The sequence below is a fragment of the Clarias gariepinus genome, chromosome 28, assembly GCF_024256425.1.
Source record: "Clarias gariepinus isolate MV-2021 ecotype Netherlands chromosome 28, CGAR_prim_01v2, whole genome shotgun sequence".
In the NCBI taxonomy this organism is placed as follows: domain Eukaryota; kingdom Metazoa; phylum Chordata; class Actinopteri; order Siluriformes; family Clariidae; genus Clarias; species Clarias gariepinus.
In genome coordinates, this window is record NC_071127.1 from 6,596,346 (window position 1) to 6,612,739 (window position 16,394).

Genomic DNA, 16,394 nt, shown 5'->3' on the forward strand with positions numbered 1-16,394 from the left:
CGATTTAACAAAGAAACAGGAGCCTGAGGAAAATCTGTTTGAGTAACAACAGTACAGTAGCTGTCTCGTTAGTCTGTGTACTAACAGACACTTTAAAATCAGTTTGGGTACCAACACTTACATTACATCTAGGCTTTCTGACAGATGGAGCTGGAGTACTAGACTCTGGCCTCACTGGCTGAAAAGAACAATGAGGACTCTCAAAATCCAGACACCGTCTTTTAGAAGAACCAGGTTTGGAATCACCTTTTTTAAAATAAGTAAGCCCTTTATCTCGTAGATACTGCATCAAAGATCCAGACAACTCGGAATCAGCTTGAACAGGACTCACGGAGGCCTGATCCATAACGAGTTAGGTCGGGTTGTAGTCCTCAGAAGGAACACGATCTGGACTGCCCTGGCTGTCCAAATCATCCAAAGGGATAAAGTATCAATGGAGAAGTCGCAGTTAGCTATAAAATAGAACAAAATGTATAAGAAGCATTGAAATGGGTAAAATAAGGCAAATGAGTAAAATAGTGCAAAGGAGATGCTTACCTATGGCTGGTCTCTTGAGAAATGAAGAACAAACCAAAGAAAAACAAGGAAAAAGCCTTGAAAATAAGCGCCACCCTATTTTTTTTTTTATTAAAAAAGATATGAAAAGTGTAAAGATAATATAAAATAAATATTAAAGAAAATAATTTATAATGGGAAATTATTCAGATTAGATAAGTGCAGGGAGGAGTCAGATAAGTGCAGGGAGGAGTCAAAAATAACGAGGTGTAATTATAATGGAAAAATTAATTGATAGAAACTGGATTATAAGGGAATAAAATTTTGATGTGGTCAAACGAGGTGAATGTACAGGGGAGGGGACTGGAGATCCCCCTCTCTCATAAACTGTATAAAAGGAGCATGCTTTTGACTGTGAATCCAGTTCAATTTTGGCACTGCTTGGGATCTGATCCAAAGCATTGCTAGTCTGGCTCACCTGGGTTCTTATTGCTGCAATAAAAGCCTGACTTACTTCATCCAGCTCTGTGTGGCGTAATCTTCTTCAATTCTTTTTTTAATTCTCTTTGTACGTGATTTGTTAACTTATTGATATTTTAAACTAACAGCAACATCAACATGTGGAAGAATTATCTCCCACAATACACACTGTTTTTGTGTTTTATTTCACATTTTATATAATTCACATGGGTAATTTAATTGGTCAACTTGTGGACTGTTGTAATTGTAGTTACTCACTTCAAATTGGCTTGTTCTATGTTTAGGTCACTTTCCTATTAATTTTTACATCGTTAACCAACGGTACTTAAATATAATTAATTTCATTTTATTCGGCACAGCTGACTTAGCGTAGAAACTCCGGTGTTTTTGAAAATAACCGCCTTAGTTTGCTAATGCTAGGTAATACTATATAGGTGTTTTTAGCCAGCAAACACAAAACTCAGTACAAACAACAAAGTAGTTGTTCCTGACATAAATCAATCGTTTGCTCATAAAAAAGATACATTTAACATAGAAATGTATGTATGAGTTTGCTTTCTTACCTGTTGTTTTCATTGAAAAACTATGGTCACCAGCAGAACAGGAATCAGTCCGCGATAATCCTACGTCATGAGGTCACGTGACACGGCAAACTTCTGGTTTGGAGCAGAAATGTCCTTTGAGTGAACGGATTAAATTTAAGTTTAACCAGGAGCTGAAATGTTTGCTTTTAAGCAACGTAAAATATCAGTTTTGTATAGGAAATCAAAAATTTCCATTAGATCAATGTAGAAACATACTTTGTATCAATGACACAGCAGTTTCACTTTTTTCAGTGTACCCAAGGGAAGCATGTACAGTATATTGAAAACAGCAGAGGTCCTAAAACTGACCCTTGTGGGATCCCATATTTCACTTGCATTACACCAGACAGTTCTCCATTTAGATCTACAAAATGGTATCAATCAGACAGGTATGATCTAAACCATTTCAATACCTGTCCCTGAATACCTATGTGATTTTGTAAGCGATCTATGAGAATATTATGATTTAGTGTCGAATGCAGCACTAAGATCAAGTAAGACTAGTGTTGAGATGCAGCCTTGGTCCGAAGCTAAAAACAGGTCTTTTCAATCTTAACTAGTGCAGTTTCTGTACTATGATGGGGCCTGAAACCTGACTGAAATTCTTCAAGGGTGTTGTTTTCCTGCAAGAATGTGCATATTTAAGATAAAACTACGTTTCTAATATTTTTGATATAAACGGAGGGTTTGAAATCGGTCTGTAATTTGTTATTTCATTTGGGTAGATTTTTAAAAAGTGGTTTAATAACTGCCAACTTGAAAGGTTTAGGGACATGACCTAGATATAATGAGAAATTAATAAAGTTTAGAAGTGGCTCTCCCACCATATGCATCACTTCTTTTAAAAATCTGGTTGGAATTGAATCTAACAAGCACGTTGTTACTTTAGCTGAGGTGATAAGTTTATACAGCTCTTCCTGTCCTATACCTGTAAAGCACTGAAAATCTAAATGCAAAGCTTTAGGCTAAACTGGATCATGAGATGCTATAAGAGGTTGAACCTTCATTATTTTCTTCCTGATACTATCGATTTTTTTTATTAAAGAAGTCCATAAAGTCTTCACTTCTAAACTGTGATGGGATACTCTCTGCAGGCATGTTAGGTTTTCTTAGGCGAGCCACTGTACTAAATAAGAACCTGGGATTTTTTTAGTTTCTTGCTATCAGTGTCAAGAACTAACCTGAGATGACCAGAAGACGTAGCTTTAGCGGTTAGCCCTGTGTAGCGTGACTGGTAAACCCAAACGCGGAGTGACACGAATAGGCAGGATAATCACGCAGTTAGTCTAAGGACTCTCACGATTGGGGAGCAAGGGAAAGACACAATCTAACCCGCGTCCTATAAATGAGTACTCACAGTTAGATGACCGCAAACGAGGCAACAACGGACAACTCAATGACTGAGCGTTGTACTGTGGTTTGTTTACTCCTTTTATACTTCCTGGTTCGCGACCGTATTACTTCCGGGTCCTAGTGCCGGTCGCGGCTTGAGTGTGCATGACAGTACCCCCCTGTCCAGGACTGGCTCCTGACGGTCCTGGGGTGGAGGATACCCGACGACGGTAGTCTCGAATGAGTTCAGGATCGAGGATGAACCGGGCCGGAATCCACGATCGTTCCTCGGGGCCGTTGCCTTCCCAATCGACTAGGTACTGGGTGCCTTTGCCCCGAGGGCGTGAATCGAGGATCCGACGCACGGTGTAGGCGGGACCACCGTCAATGATGCGGGGAGGAGGAGCAGGGGGGTGGGTGGAATCATTGGAGAGGTGATGAAGGGTTTGAGTTGAGATGTGTGGAAAAACCGGGTGGATCCGGAGCGCCGCAGGCAGCTGGAGCCGGTAGGTGACAGGGTTTATCCTTAGGGTGATGCGGTATGGTCCTATGAAGCGAGGTGAGAGTTTCCTGGATTCGGTATGGAGGTGGAGGTTCTTTGTGGATAACCATACCTTGTCACCTACTCTGTACAAACGTCCCGGAGGGTGTCGACGGCGGTGTTGAGTGGTGTATTGTTGATTGGCCTTCTGGATAGCGAGGTTGGCTTGGTTCCAGAGCCGTCGACACCTACGGACTAACTGTTGGGCCGATGGTACGTCGACCTCCGGTGCAGGTTGTGGGAAAGTTCTGCCCATGTGAGGTAGCGGGCCCAGGAGCGCTGGCGGTCGGCCACAAAACACCTTAGGTAGCGCTCCAGTTGTTTTTTGGTCCGTTCCGTCTGACCATTAGTCTGAGGATGGTATCCGGATGACAGACTACTGGTGGAGTTGATCAGACGGCAGAAGGCCTTCCAGAACCGGGCGGTGAACTGGGGCCCCCTGTCCGAGACGATGTCTTTGGGGAACCCATGCAGGCGGACTACGTGTTCCAGTATTAGTTCAGCGGTGGTTTTGGCTGATGGGAGTCCGGTGAGGGCCACCAGGTGCACAGCCTTGGAAAACCGGTCAACAATGGTGAGGATGGTGTTCTTCCCTTCGGAAACCGGCAGGCCCGTGATGAAGTCCAGGGCGATGTGCGTCCAGGGCCGCCGAGGAACAGGAAGTGGTTGGAGCTCTCCCGGGGGTGGCTGATTGGTGTCCTTGGCCCTGGCGCACACCGGGCACGCCTGGACGAACTCGATGACGTCCTTTCTCATTGACGGCCACCAGAACGCCCGTTGGATGAACGAGAGGGTCCTTCTTGTCGCTTGATGTCCGGCGACCGCGGAGGAATGGCCCTATTGGAGGACGTCTGCTGTCACGTTCTGGGGTACGTAGAGTCGTCCAGGTGGCACGCCTGCCGGTCCGGCCTCTGCGGCCTGTGCCTGGCGGACCCTTGTCTCCAAATTCCACTGAAGAGGTGCGATGATCCGGGAAGAGGGGATGACAGGCACGGGATCCGCCCGGTGAAGGTCTTCGTCGTGTTGTCTTGCCTTGGTGTTTTTGGACCCCGGGCGGTACGACAGGTGGAAATCGTACTGTTCGAAAAATAGAGCCCACCGTGCCTGTCGTGGGTTCAGTTGTCTTAAGTTCCTGATGGTGATGAGGTTCTGATGGTCGGTCCAGACGATGAACGGCTCACTGGCGCCCTGGAGCCAGTGACGCCATTCCTCCAAGGCCCACTTTATGCCCAGCAGTTCGCGGTCCCCTACCCCGTATCGCTGCTGAGTGGGATTGAATTTCTTGGAGAAGAAACCACACGGGTGCAGTTTCTGGTCTGGACCTCGTTGAGAGAGAGCGGCGCCGGCGCCCACATCCGACGCATCCACCTCCACAACGAAAGGTTGGTTGGCGTCTGGGTGGAGAAGGATGGGAGCGGTGGTGAAACGATGACACAGATCTTGGAAGGCGGAGATGGCAGCAGGTGTAAGGCAAAACGGGTGAAGCGAGGGCCTGGTCAAGGCAGTTAATGGTGCTGCAACTGTACTGTAGCCCCGGATGAAGCGACGATAGAAATTCGCAAACCCCAGAAAACGTTGAAGCTGTTTGAGGGTCCTGGGTAGGGGCCAGTGACGCACAGCTTCGAGCTTCTGAGGATCCATGGCCACACCCTAGGGCGAGATGACAAAGCCCAGGAACGTGGTGGAGTGCTCGTGGAAAGCACATTTTTCCAGCTTGCAGTACAGTTGGTGAGCGAGCAATCTCTTGAGAACCGCCCGAACATGTTGGATGTGCTCCTTGAGGTTATGGGAATAAATGAGGATATCGTCCAGGTAGACGAACACCCATCGGCCCAGCATGTCTCTGAGGACGTCATTAATAAATTGTTGGAAGGCCGAGGGTGCGTTGCAGAGTCCAAAGGGTATGACCAGGCTCTCGTAGTGTCCAGTGGGTGTGATGAACGCCGTCTTCCACTCATCGCCCTCTCTGATACGTACAAGTTGTAGGCGCTCCAGAGGTCCAACTTCGTGAAAATGGTGGCACCAGAGAGGGCGTCCAGGGCAGAGTTGGTGAGTGGCAGCGGATGTCGGTTCTTTATTGTGATCTTGTTTAGCCCCCGATAGTCGACACATGGGCGAAGTTCGCCCCCTTTCTTCTTCACGAAGAAAAACGAGATGAGAGGGTCGTGCTGCAGTAACCAGGGATAGCCGAGGATGACCGGAGGTGATGAGATAGGTGTGAGAAAAAACTGTAGTTGTTCTTGATGCTGATCGATGATGAAAGAGAGAAGTTGGGTCTGGTGAGTGATGGGGCTAGATAACAGGGGCCGACCGTCGACGGATGTGATGTGAAGCGGCTGGGATAACGCCTCGATCTTTACCCCCATTTCTTTGGCATACGTGGAGTCAATGAAGTTCCCCGCGGCACCGGAATCGATGAATGCGGTACTTCGGACCCATTTGTGGCCAAATTGGAGGATTACCTGAACCGTGAGACGCGAAGTGGTGGTGTGGGTGATGGTGGAGAGGTGGATGGCACCCGGTGAGTCTCTCCCCCTGCTCACCGGGGCTGCGCGTTTCCCGGGCGTAGCGGGCAGATTGCCCGGTGATGGGCCGCTGACCCACAATAGGCACACAGACCTTCTCGGAACCGGCGTTCTCATTCTGTCACGGTTAGGGAGGCGTGTCCTAATTGCATGGGTTCCCCGGCTCCGGTGTTAACCACGGCAGGAGGTGGAGATCCGACGGGTTCAGTGATGGCGGGAGTGAAGGTGGTGGATGGTCGAGGTGACGTGTAGGCGTGGGTTGGAGCAGGCGGCAGGGTCCTCGGGGCTGGCTTCGGACGAGAGAGGAGGCGCTGGTCGATGCGGAGGGCGAGCTGGATTAGCCCCTCCAGTGTGGCGGGGAGTTCTCGTCCGGCCAGTTCATCCTTGATGCGTGAAGCCAGTCCCTCGTAGTAGGATGTCCGGAGCGTAGCGTCTCCCCAGGCTGTCTGTACTGCGAGGGTGCGGAATTCGGCAGTATAGCGACTTACGGACAATCCTCCCTGCCGCAGGTGGTAGAGCTTTGTGTCGGTCTCCACCTCGCCCGCAGGATGTTCAAAGGTGAGTCTGAGCTGGCTGGTGAATTCGTTGTAAGAATGGGCGGTATCGGTTTCTGCTCGAAGCACTGCAGTGGCCCACTCGACTGCCTGCCCGGACAACAACGATACGAGAAGAGCAATGCGAAGCCGATCGGTGGAGTACTTGGTGGCGTTGAACTCAAACACCAGATCTAATGCTTTCAAGAACACATAACATCTTCCGTCCGTGCCGTCCCATTTATCTGGTAGAGCTAGAAAGACATCTGAAGGGGGGGGAGGCGGGGGAGGCGGCGCTGCAGCCGCCGCGACGGGGGCCGGGGGAGGCAGCGCAAGGCCGCGACGTCTTGGACGCTCTGACGCAGAGTAGTGAGCTCTCCGGTTAGCTGATTGCTGACATGCTGATCCACCACACCGCAGAGACGCGCATGCTCCGCTGGGTTCACCGCGGTAGGCTCAGTCATTCTGTCAAGAACTAACCTGAGATGACCAGAAGACGTAGCTTTAGCGGTTAGCCCTGTGTAGCGTGACTGGTAAACCCAAACGCGGAGTGACACGAATAGGCAGGATAATCACGCAGTTAGTCTAAGGACTCTCACGATTGGGGAGCAAGGGAAAGACACAATCTAACCCGCGTCCTATAAATACACACTCAGCGAGAAAGTGAAGCCAAAAAGGTGAGTACTCACAGTTAGATGACAGCAAACGAGGCAACATCGGGCAACTCAATGACTGAGCGTTGTACTGTGGTTTGTTTACTCCTTTTATACTTCCTGGTTCGCGACCGTATTACTTCCGGGTCCTAGTGCCGGTCGCGGCTTGAGTGTGCATGACAATCAGTTGGCTAAGATTCTCGGTCCTAGCAGTTTTTAGAGCCTGTCTATAGCTGCACATACTGTCTTTATATGCAATTCGACAAACATCTAATTTAGTTTTTCTCCATTTTCGCTCAAGGTTACGGGTTGCTCTCTTTAGGGAGCAAGTATGACTATTGTACTATAGTGCAAGTGTTTTATCTCTGACTTTTTTTAATCTGAAGGGAGCAACAGTGTCTAATGTACTGGTAAAAATAGTGCCCATGCTGCTAGTCACTTCATTTTGATTGTCTGCATTTAGGGGTCTAATAAGAAATTGGGACAGATCCAGCAGATTACTTGTGAATCTGTCTTTAGTAGTCAGATTTATATTTCTAACAAATCGATAACGTGAGTAGACACAGCTAATCTGTTCTACGAGTATATATCAGGAAGTGATGATCTGTGATATCATCACTTTGAGGTAAGATCACTATATTAAAGACATCTATACCATGGGATATAACTAAATCTAGCATATGATTAAAGTGGTGAGTGGCTCCATTTATATTTTGTTTAACCCCAAAGGATTTTAGTAAATCCATAAATGCGAGTGCTAAAGCGTCGTTAGCATCATCTACATAAATGTTAAAGTCTCCTACTATCAACACTTTGTCAGAGTTAACCAATAGGTCTGATAGCAGATGTCCAAATTCTTTAAGAAAATCGACATATGGCCCCGGGGGTCTGTACACTGTGGCCATTGTAAAATATAGCAAAGGTTTATTATGTATTTCACTGAGTGCAACATTAACGATGAGCACTTCAAATGAGTTAAACCTGGGCCTTAGTAACAGTGATTACATCATTGTAGATAGTGGTGACACCACCCCCGCGACCAGTTAGACGGGGCTCGTGCTTATAGAAATATCCTGACGGAGTAGACTCATTCAGACCAATATATTAATTTTGCATAATCCAGGTTTCGGTGAGGAAGAGTGGTCAATGCAATAATCTGAGATCATTTCATTAACAGTAAGTGCTGACAGTTGGTCTGGGGATGGTACCCAGAAGATAGACTACAGGTGAAATTGATCAGATGGCAGAAGGCCTTCCAGACCCGGGCAGTGAACTGGGGCCCTCTGTCCAAGACGATGTCTTTAGAGAACCCATGCAGGCAGACTATGTGCTCTAATATCAGCTCTGCAGTGTTTTTGGCTGACGGGAGTCCGGTGAGGGCCACCAGGTGCACGGCTTTGGAGAACCGATCAATGATGGTCATTATGGTGGTTTTTCCCTCTGAGTCCGGCAGGCCCGTGATGAAACTGACGGCAATGTGCGACCAGGGCCGACGAGGGACGGTGAGTGGTTGGAGTTCCCTCGGTGTCGGCTGGTTTGTGTCCTTTGCCCTGGCGCACACTGGGCACGCCTGGACGAACCCATCGATGTCCCGGGCCATGGAAAGTGCGCTGGACGAATTGCAGGGAGCGTCGGCTGCCTGGGTGTCCGGCGATGGATGAGGTGTCTTCACTTCTCATGGTTAGAGGCACGTAGAGACGTCCAGGCAGTGCACCTGCCGGTTTGTTCTCCATTGCTTGTGCCTGGCGGACCCTTGTTTCCAAGTCCCAACGGAAAGGTGCAATGATTATTGACGGGGGAAAGACAGGCGCAGGTTTCGCCCGGGTGATGTCTTCCTCATGTTGCCAGGAGAGGGCGTTGGCCTTGGTGTTTTTAAACCCTGGTTGGTATGACAGAAAACAGCGCCCACCGCGACTGCCTCGGGTTGAGTTGTTTTAGGTTGCAGATGGTGATGAGGTTTTGGTGATCGGTCCAGATAATGAATGGCTCCCTGGCGCCCTGGAGGCGTCCACCTCCACAACGAATGGTTTGCTTGCATCTGGATGGAGAAGAATTGGAGTGGTGGTGAAGCGGTGACAAAGTTTTTGGAAGGCGGAGTTGGCGGTGGAGTTGAGGCTGAAAGGGTGAGATTATGGACAGGTCAGAGCGGTCAGGGGTGCTGCAACCGTACTGTACTCCCAGATAAAGCGATGGTAGAAATTCACAAACCTGAGAAACCGTTGAAGTTGCTTATGGGTCTTGGGTAGGGGCCAATGACGCACAACTTCGAGTTTCTGCGGGTCCATGGCCACACCCTGGGGTGAGATGACAAAACCCAGGAACGTGGTGGAGCGCTTGTGAAAAGCGCACTTCTCCAACTTACAGTACAGTTGATGGGCATGCAATCTCTTTAATACCACTCTGACATGCTGGATGTGTTCGTCAACTGTAAGTGAGTAAATGAAGATGTCGAGGTACCGCCCTAGCATGTCCCTGAGAACATCATTGATGAAATGTTCGAAGGCGGCGGGGCATTGCAGAGTCCAAATGGGATAACAAGACTTTCGTAGTATCCAGTGGGTGTGATGAATGCCGTCTTCCACTCATCGCCCTTTCTGATGCGCACCAAGTTGTAGGCGCTCCGAAGATCCAACTTTGTGAAAATGGTGGCACCAGAGAGGGCGTCCAGGGCAGAGTTGGTAAGAGGCAGCGGATGTCGATTCTTAATGGTGATGTTATTTAGCCCCCGATAGTCGACACATGGGTGAAGTTCACCTTCTTTCTTTTTCACAAAGAAGATCCCCGCAGCGGCAGGCAATGAGGAGGGCCGGATGGTACCTTGGTGGAGAGCGTTCGACACATACTCCTTCATCCCCTGCATCTCGGTGGTGGAGAGGGAGTAGAGATGGCCGTGGGGAGGTAGGAAGCCCGGCTGAAGGTCAATCCACAGATCGTAGGGGTGATAAGGCGGAAGGTGGGTGGCGCGTCTTCTGCAAAACACTTTAGCCAGGTCCCGGTAGGCGGTGGGAATGGCGTTGGTGTCGACGTCGGGGGCCTCGGACTCCCTAGAGCACGTCCCAGCCGGTGCTTGTAAGCAGAGTTCAAAGCAGGTCGGCCCCCACTGGAGAATTCGATTCTGGGTCCAGGATATGAGGAGATCGAGTTAAAGCAACCAGGGGTGTCCGAGGATGATGGGTGGTGGGTTGAACCTGTTCTTGGTGCGTGTCAATGACTAAGGTGATGGGTTAAGTCTGAGTGGTGATAGGGCTGGATGATAAGGGCTGATTGTCAACAGAAGTGATCCGAACCGGCTGGGATAACGCCTCGAGTTTTATCCCCAATTTTTTGGCATAGGCGGTGAAATTACCTGTGGCACCGGAATCGATAAACGCAATACTTCCGATTCGTTTGTGGTCAAATTGGAGATATACTTGGACCGCGAGACGGGAGGTGTTGTTCATGATTGGAGAGAGTTGGAGATGACCCGGTAAGCTGCTCGATGGTGTGCAGCCGACCCACAATATGCACAAAGCCATTTCCGGAATCGTTGCTCCCGTTCTGCAGCGGTCAAGAAGGCACGCCCTAATTGCATGGGTTCCCCGGCTCCCGTGTCAATCCGAGTGTTCCAGTGACGGCGGGGTTGAATGCAGGTCGGGCTTCGGGTGCTGGAACGTGAGAGAAAGGGGAGGAGGATCGTGATGTGGCGTATGAAGGTGGTGGCGTGGCAGGCGGCAGAGTTCAGGGGGCTGGCTTGGGACAAGAGAGCAGACGTTGGTCAATCCGGAGTGCCAGCTGAATGAGGCCTTCCAGCATAGCAGGCAGCTCTCGTCCCACGAGCTCGTCTTTAATGCGTGACGCCAACCCCTCGTAATAGGTCCTCCGGAGGGCGGAGTCTCCCCAGGTGGTTTGGACGGCAAGTGTACGAAACTCCACGGACGAACCTCCCTGCCACACATGGTTCAGCTCCGTGTCGGTCTCCACCTCACCGGCGGGATGTTTAAAGGTGAGTTTTAGTTATTGGGTAAACTCGTTGTATGACTGCGTGGTGTCAGAATCGGAGCGAAAAAACGCTGTGGCTCACTCAGCTGCCTGCCCGGATAAACGAGACGAGAAAAGCGATGCGCAACCAGTCTGTGAAGTATCTGGTGAAGTTAAACTCAAACACAAGATCCAGTGCGGTTAGAAAAACGCTACATTTCCCATCTGTGCCATCCCACTTGTTCGGTAGTGATAAATAAACATCGGGTGAAGGAGAAGATTGCGGCGCAGCAGCCGCTGCGACGGGCAGCGGACCAGCCGGAAGACTGACAGCCTCGCAGCGCGAGGCCGCGACCTCGCACCGTAGCTGCATCACCTTGCGGCGAAAGGCCGTGATGTATTGGACGCTCCTACGGAGAGTTGCAATCTCGCCGTTCAGCTGATCAATCAACCTAGCGTGTCCGCCCACCACATCGCAGAGGTGGGCGTAATCCACTAGGGTAACTGCTGGCTTAGTCATTCTGTCACGGATAACCACGCGAATATTCTTAATAACTCTCTCATAATGAGAGCAAGAGTCTACACAAATAAACTTGCGTTCTTACTATGGGAGAAATTTTTATTTAATTTCATTTGATTTTACTTACTTTTGGGGATAGAAGGTACCATATCTGTATATAATGGGGGATGTGCGTGCGAAGCTGAGACATAGGCTTCTCTGTGTGCGCGTGCATAGGAAACCAGAGCTTTACATTGGGGCACCTTCATTGTGGGCTAAAGAGGGCCCCTAATGGGAAACAGATGTTGAAGGGATGTACAGCGAGCCCTGCATATATAATGGTGAAAATGGACCAGAGATTCAGTTGTGTCCATGGTGCAGCTCCGGCCGTTATTGCATGATAATAAAGGTCGTAATCTTCTGTAAGCAAAGCCTGACTCTGAGTATTTTTCCACAACATCTTGGCGCTGCGAGCAGGGTGGTAAAGGGGCAAAGGTGACTGATCAGCATGGGCTTCCTTGGTCAGCAACACAAACAAGTGGCCACTTACAAAGGTAAGCAACTTTTGCTTATATACTTAGGTTGTGTTGTTTGCTGGGGATCACCCATGGTGGTAAGGATGCCTGATAAAGGCCTCTCCAACTCAAGTAATTTAAAATGGGCTTTGTTTCCAGAAGAGAATGCATGCATCAGCTTACTAACTGTTGTACTGATAGTAAATTGATAAAATAAGCATTGCATTGGTCTGTTTTGTTGTCAAGTGGGCATTGATTGATGGCAGCAATAACAGATGGTATGAGAGAGCGCATTTGAGTGTCTATTTGAGTTGCTAAGAGGGCAATGTAAAAAGGTAGATAGTCTTGATATTAATTTGTACTCATTATCAAGTGGGCCTTGATGGATGATAAGGAGTGGAAAGCAAGTTAATAAGGAATTGCGCTTAATTAGTAATATTGCTTGTGTGAGGATACGCAGCAATTAATAAAAAATACCCTTTTGTATGAGGAACACCTTTTGGTGTCGTAAGCATTTGGTAGCCACCTTAAAATTTTTATTGTATGAGGTTTTGTGGCTTTTATTGATATCTTTTCCTATGAGGAATGTACTGTTGTACATCATAAGCATTGTGTAGCCACCCAAAAAAAAGGTATTGTATGAGTTTTTGTGGCTTTTATTTTATATATTTTTTCCTATGTGGAGCACTATTTTGTGCCATTAAGTTGAATGCAATTGCAATTGTTTGGGCCTAATTGATGTTGTGTCTGTCTGTTACTGTCTGTTACTGTCTGAGTGTGTGAGCGCTCTATGTTCGCCTAAGTGTGTGTGTGTGTGTGTGTGTGTGTGTGTGTGTGAGAGAGAGAGAGATGGAATCTGGATAAGTGATACCATAACCTCTGTGTCCAGTGAACAGGGCTGGACCTCCAGAGGGAACTGTGTGTACAACCCTCAGAGGGGGGGCAGCTTGTTGCCGGACCGGAGATGTGTGTGTGTATGAGCCCTAATTAGCAAAGGGAACAAGTATGCAAATAATAACCCCTATTTTCTAGGAAAAGAGGGACAAAGTATGAATGCATAAGCCTATAAATAAATAAATAAATAGTGTGGAGTGGTGAATGTGTCTAAACCCCATATTAATACTGTGGCATTAACCAGTTATTGATGGAAGTGTTCACTGTGTATAAGAATACTGTGCTTTTTGGCAAGCTAATAGGCAAATAGTAAAATATTGTATATTAAAAAGTGGTTATAACTGTTAAGCCTTGTTAAGGAAGGCGGTCATTTTTGTGATTATACAATATTGTATGTGGTAAGCAAATTTAATCATTAAGTAAGGGCTTAGGCACAAGATAACGTAAGAATATCTAAGTTGTGGTGACAGGCTATAAAGCATAATGGCAGCCTCTCCAGTATTAGTGCTGAAGCATCCTTTGTGTGCAGATCTCATAACTAAGATCTCCAATAAATGGCAAAAGCGAACTAAAGATATGATTACAAAATGGCCAAAGGAGGGGACCTTAGATGTGGCATGATGAGGAGATGGAACCTTAATTATAATTATAAAATGGCAGCAAGAGAGAAAAAGCGTGTCCAGAGGAGTTGAAAAGACAGCAGGAAAGAGAGGTCCTAGCTCTGTTTAAGGAAGAATGAGTAGAGTTGGTAAGAAAGAAAAAGCAAGTGAGGAAAAAGTTGAGAAAGTCAGACAGTGAGGCACAGAAAAACAGTAATGGAGGGGAAGCGCTACACCTCCCCCATATGTGCAGACAGAAGGTCAATTCCCAATGTTTAAGGGAATGTTGAATGTTGAAAAATGCGAATGGAAGGTCGTGTAGATTTAGATGGAGACGACAGAGAGCCAGGTGTGAAGTTGAGAAAGGAGAGGAGAAGGAGTAGGGAAGAAAGCACACTATTTGATTGTTATAAGAAAGTAGGGGCAGATTTACAGAGTGAAAAAGCTATGTGGGGAAGAGGATAAGATAAAGGAACAGGAAAGGGTGCAGATAAGTGAGAGAGGTTAGACAGGAGCACTAACACCAGGTCAAGTAAGAAGTCAGATAGATACAACATTAAAGACTGGGCATAGGTCTTTGTACAGTAGAGGGGATGAAGGTGAAGAGGATTTTTTTATTTAATATGGGCAGTTGGAAACATAGAAGAAACACTGGAAGACTTAGGAACCTACCTCCATAATTCCCATTTTACCTTAAATTTTAGTTAAAGGTGCACGGGGACAATGTGTACCATGGGCAACTCAGGATCTCGAGGGAGTTGTCAACCGCCTCCCTAACATTCACGAGGGTGCAGGGAAATGGATTAAGGTCATAGAAGAGGAGACCTCAGGCAAGCTTTTATCGGTGATTGATATGAAAACTGTTGCTGAAGATTTTGGAGAGAGGAAAAAACGTGCTTCTGACTCGAGTGAGGCTGTGAATACATAACATGGATGAACTGTCTTTGAGGCTTACCGCCCTGTTGTGTGGAAGGCCTTGCGTGCTGAGTATACACCTAAAATTGACCCAAAGACATTAAAGGGGCGACCTGGAGGCAGTTACAGCTTGAAAACTTACAGAGCGAACAAAGAAAAAGGCCTAAGGTACTCTGATTACCAAAGAAACAGAGAGGGCCCCAAGCAGTCCTTCACCAAGGATCCAGCCAGTTGCAGAAACAGTGAGACATCATCAGCAGCACTACCTCCAAACTCAAACCAGATGCCTGCGCCTGTCATTAACATTTTCACTCAAAAGCCAGGGCAGAGGGAGTGGAGAGCCAACCAGCAACAGAGAGGACAAATGAACACTCAGTCTAACTTTCCCCCAGGCGTATGTTGGGGGTGTGGACAGGCTGGACACAACCGATCAAACTGCCTAACATTCATGGCCTCAGCCCCAAAGGAATGCGATGGGAGGGGGATGGCAACATCCTTCCCGAGATCAAGTTCAAGGCCCAGTAAATCCTTGAAGAGGGGGATCCAAAACAGGGATGTTAGGGGGCCCAGAGAATCCAACAGGGGAGAATAAATCACCTATTTTGACAACTAACAAGAACTCATGTTACACACTGAGATAGACGGTAAGAGTACACCCATGTTAGTTGATACAGAAGCAGTTTATACATGCTTAAATTAAAGTCATGCCTCACATTGCATGTTTGGGGAAAATTTGCCAAGACAGTAGGATTCTTGGGACAAAAGCAGTTAGTTCCTACAACCGCACCAGACCGTCTACAAACAAACAATAAAAGTATGACCAACTCTGTATTAGTCTCAAGTCATACACGAGTTAATTTACTAAGCAGAGAAGCAGTAGGTAAATTAGGACTGCAAATATGGTGTGGCATGGCAGGAAGAAACAAAAGCACACAACGTTGGTTAAATTAGTTACTCAGTATATCATCATAGGCCGGCCAGGAGCAGCTATCAGTGTAGATGAGTGTGATTTTGTAAAGAGGTGGTTCAATGTAACTGATTCTGTTCTTCAGGTGACATTATATGTACGGTAGGATAAATTACAGCTCAAAGGACATAGGACCAATAAGGAAGAAAGCTAAAGAAGTCCAGTGAGAGTCAACCATAAACCTGTTGATTTTTTATGCTACAGATAAAACCTATATTAAAATCTTGTGTGGTAATAATTTGATTGGTAACCCTTATAGGGAAGTTGTAGTTAGCCACAAGTCACAAACACAATTGGCATCAGCATCTGAGGTAGTTGAGACTGTCAAAGATGAATTGTATAGGGAAATGGATAGTCAGGTCCCACCTGAATTATGGGATCGGCATTACACAGTTGTAGGCCTATTTAATTCAGCCAGCTCAATTCAAGTACAACTTTAACCAGATGTAAAACTGCTCAGAATAAGACAATATCCTTTGCGATCTAAGGCAGAGGCTGGCATAAAAATACATTATTGAAGGCCTAGTAAAGGTATCTGTACTAGAATAGACAACCAGTTTTGTAATTCTCCTATTTTCCCGGCGATCAAGCCAGGTACAAATAAATGGCGTCTTGTGCATGATTTGGATGCAGTTTAATAGTATAACAGGTAAATTATCTGGCAGATATTCCAAATCCACACACACTGCTAACTAATGTCCCTCTCAAAGCCATATACTTCACTGTAATTGATCTTTGTTCAGCCTTCTTCAGTGTTTCAGTGGCACAAGAGAGTAGATATTTGTTTGCGTTTACATGTACTGGTAAACAATATATGTACCAAAAATGCCATGGAGATTCAACCACTCACTGCATATATTCAATCAGATTTGGAAGCTGATTTAGGAGGTTTAAGGATAGAAAAA